The sequence below is a fragment of the Chenopodium album genome, chromosome 2 (assembly GCF_948465745.1).
Source record: "Chenopodium album chromosome 2, dcCheAlbu1.1, whole genome shotgun sequence".
Classification (NCBI taxonomy): domain Eukaryota; kingdom Viridiplantae; phylum Streptophyta; class Magnoliopsida; order Caryophyllales; family Amaranthaceae; genus Chenopodium; species Chenopodium album.
The window spans coordinates 41,536,348-41,540,657 of NC_137835.1; the positions used below are offsets into that span (position 1 = coordinate 41,536,348).

The 4,310-nt window shown below is 38.7% G+C and overlaps 1 non-coding gene across 1 annotated transcript; it reads left to right on the plus strand.

Annotated features, from left to right (window-relative positions):
* The first annotated feature begins 3,992 nt into the window (after positions 1-3,992).
* On the plus strand, positions 3,993-4,099 carry LOC145608108 (small nucleolar RNA R71). Its single transcript, XR_014105728.1, has one exon. It is a non-coding gene; the product is annotated as a small nucleolar RNA R71 (small nucleolar RNA).
* The last annotated feature ends 211 nt before the right edge of the window (positions 4,100-4,310 follow it).

The following is a 4,310-nucleotide window of genomic DNA, read 5'->3' on the forward strand; positions in this document are numbered from 1 at the left end:
ATAAGTGAAGAAAAGTTACCTCTCAGACAGCGTCGTCTCGACGACAGGTAGCCGCGTTCCTCATCCGGACGAGCTGGCTCCGGAAGGCATCTATGCATCGTGCCATAGCCGAAACCACCTCGCGTGAGAACTATCAAGAAAGTAAGTCAGTGAAAACACATGATGATTGAATACAAGATTCTGCATTAAAAAAAAAAAAAAAAAAAAAAAAAAAAAAAAAAAAAACAAACAGAGTACGTAGTACTAAAATTGAGCATGACAACATTTTTTCAAGCAATCAAACAATTTCTTGCAATACTATAGTGATTATTGTGACAAATTGAACAAGAATTGCTAGCAAAACATCAAGAACAAGCTACATTGTTCTTCACGGCCTTAAGAGGTCCAACAATGGCGGATTGCTCATTTCTTCGCCAAATTGAGTCAAACAAGTCTCAAATTACTCCCAAGGCAATATACAAACATAAACAAGCAATTTCATGGCACAAAACTTGATAAACAAAGCAAATTGAGCATTGTAAATTTCGAATTTTCATGAAATTCGTGAATAAACATGCCAAGAATTCATAAAAACCGGTGTGAGTTTGAGGAAAACTTACATAGATCGGGAATATAGATGAAAAGTGCTTTGATTTGCAACAAATTTGAGCGAATTCGGTTGAGAAACGAGCAAGCAACGATCAATTGAAGTTTTCGGACTTCTCTCGGGCAGTTTCGCGACGAACAGAGCAAGAAATGAACGAAAACGGGAATTTAAAGAGATTCCCGTGCTGGCGCCAGTCCCTAGGCATTGGCGTCATGTTCTGTGCTTGGCGCCAGACGCCAACGCCAACACCTGGCGCTAATGCCATATGGCTGGCGCTGATGGATTTTCAGCGACGCCAAAGCAGCCAGCCACCTGTTGGGGTTGTGCTAGCTTTCTGCAATATATTTTGGGTTCCTTGGTACGCCAGTTAGCCCCTCTAAGAAATTTGACATGATTAAGTAATCGGCTTGATTACGTAGAGTGATCGACCTGATGAAAAGATCGTCTCACTTAGCTTAAAGCGCCTAAGCATTGGCTCATTAGCGAAAGGCACCGACATATAGGTTCAAGAGCAAAAGGCACCGACGTATAGGTTCAAGAGCAAAGGGCACCGACATACAGGTTCAAAGCAAAAGAGCGCCGACGTACAGGCATAGCAAAGGCAAAGTTCAGGCGAACTTTTAAAGATCGACGGGCGTGGATCTTCGGTATTTTCCTTGGGAAAATTATCGCATCAAATGAGGATGACTTCAAGAGAAGATGTCTTCGGCATCATTCCCTAGCTTGCGGAAAGTTGTCACAAACAACTGAAGGTAATTTCGGGCGAAGTTGTCTTCGATCATAGTTCCTGAGGCATGGAAGATGATCATAATGCGGATGAGAATTATTTCAAGAGAAATAATTTTCGATGATATTCCCTTGGACGTGGAATATTGTCATAGCGGGGAGGATAGTTTCGGGCGAAGCAATCTTCTAATTTGGAAGCAGTTACAAGGCGTAGCGGTTTTCAAGCGGGATGTCGTTCTCTAGCTTGCAGGAGGTCATCAAAACAACAGCAGCAGCAACAATCGGTTACTTTCAGAGACGTGTGCTCGACGGTGCAAGATACGCGTTTCATAACTCTTTTATCTGTTTAACTAATGCTAGTTTTGCAGGTATCGGCGTTACAAGATTGATTTAGGATCGCAGAACGTCCTGAATCATTCTCCGTCCCTATCGATACTTTGGCTTTCGTTTTTCGAAATTTGCGTTTCTCCAAACTCAGTCAAAGTGGGGGCTTCTGTAGACACCCATTTGTGTCTCCCCAAAACCAAACCCAGTGATGAGTGCCTTTCACGTCAAATCATAATCGAATGAAACGAAGTGTGGAAAGGTCTAGTGTTGCGGAAAGTTTTATTTCTTTTCTCTTCTCCCTGTTTTTGAAAACTTTATTTTAAGAAAAAAGCCAATCCAGTTTGGTTGGTCCATGATATGGGTCCAATAGTGGTGTAGTTGGATGGGGCTTGCAAAAACCTTTCCAACGATATATTATAAGCCCAATTCCGATGAAATATTGAGGAAGTTATGGCCAATTTACTAAACTGGGCCTGTTTTGAGCTTTAAGTACGGCCCAATGATCTAGGGGAGGGCCTAATATAATTTATCATTCCTAATGTAATTAGGAATGGTTTTAGTCTTCTAGAACATTCTAGAAGGTTCTTTTCATTCCTAATTCAATTAGGACTCTTCAGAGTTTTAATCAAGATCAAATAGCATTTTCGATTGGAATTATATTATTTTATCTTCCAGTACAGGAAATTTATCAGATTTTCGAAAACGCGTGGAAAATCAGTTTGGCGTCCAACCCCAGGCCTTGGCGCCTGGAACCAGGATTGGCGCCAGGCGCTAGCCATTGGCGCCTGGCGCTAGCCACTGGTCCTGGCGCCAACTAGCCAGGGCTGGCGCCAAGGTGTTTTTGCGATCATCAGACTCTGTTTTGTTAAATTATCTTCTTTAGCTAATTTTCTCTATAAATATCGTATCAAAAACTCTGTTTTCGATCACCAACTCTCATCAAGATTTTCTTGATTATTCTCTCTCTTTTCTAAACTTTGTTTTCACATACAAAATTCCGCATTCGCAAGACTTAGAAACACCTAGCCATATTCGAAGTTGCCTTCGTCCTAGACGTGAAAGGTTTTAATTTATGAGGGTTTGGTCCCAAATCTCTCTTTCAATTATTTAATTTAATTGCTTTGTTTATTATTTTCCTTGAAGTTACTAATGTGTGTATTTTGTTATTAGAAAGAGATACGAGGCATCCGAGTAAGTACTTTAATTGATTTATTAATTTTATGATGTAGATATCATGGTTATATTGTTATTATGATATTCCTAGTATCATGTCTAGGTTAATTTTAATATTAAATATGATTGTTATGATGCTTCCTATTTTCTTCCTAATATTAATTCATGTTAGTATCATGTTAGGGCTAAAGATTTGATTTTTATTGCTTAGTGACATGCTAGGGTTTGTTATTAATCTTGTTAGTATCATGCCTAGGATCTTGCTATGCTTTAACATGATTATTATGATTCATATTATTGTTATTATGATATTGATTATTTATTATGTTTCTTGATATGCATATTATTTATATTTATTGCTTGATCACCTTTTATTGCATGTTAAAAGGGAATTGGTATCTGCAACCACGCTTAATAAGATAATTAATAATCTTGTTAGGTTAATTGTGATTATAATTCAAGTGATCGCCAATAATAGTTTATTTGTGCATTAATATTCAACCAACATAGATTAAACAGGTTTAGGGTTAATCCTATTGATTGTATGTTAATCAGAAAGCGCACATGAATACGAGCAGAATAAAGTAGAGGCCTATTATTAGGGCAGGTTCAATCTCTTTTAGGTTGGATTTTTACCATCATCCCCGAACCCTTATTTGGTTCATGACCTTATGGAGTTGACGATCTCTTGGATCGTTAAGGGGTGTAACCTTCACCTCGTGATGGTTTACAAGTTCCTTAAAAACTTGTTGGCGACTCTTTTGCTCTATCTTCTTCCCTTTAGGACGCCACCGTACTTTAGTGTATGATCACAGTGGGGTTCAAGCTAGTAGGATTTTAAAGGCTTGAAATTATTCCCTACACACAGAAAGCCTCATTAGAATTATTATTAATCACAAAAACATTAGCTACATTAGCAGTGCTCAGATTATCTAATTTTTGGCATATAGAGGTCAGTTGAGCTTGCAAAAAGGATACAGAGTCAACACTATGTTTCCCCTTGTTAGCAAATCCTCTAGGATTCCCATATTGGGAATTATGTATCGCCATATCTTCAATAGCCTGACCTGCATCATCAACGTTAAGATTCATAAATCTCCTACTAGCTGCAAAATCTAAAATTATTCTAGAAGAATTTCCAATGCCATTATAAAAGGCTTGGATTAACTGCCATTGTGCTAAATTATGGTGGGGGCATTCTCTTTGTAGGTCCTTGAACCTCTCCCAAGCCTCATATAGAGATTCATCGGCTTCTTGGGCAAAGTTCTGAATCGCACTCCGTAGTACGGCTGTTCTCTCTGCAGGATAATACTTGTTATAGAAATTCAAAACAAGAGTTTCCCAGTCAGTTATACCAAGTGCAGTTCTATTTAAGCCATTAAACCACAGTTTAGCTTTTCCAGTTAAAGAGAAGGGAAAGAGAATCTCCTTGATTTGGTCTTGAGTGACCCCGGCTTGCCTGATGGTGTTACAATATTGACAATAGTCTGCAATGTGA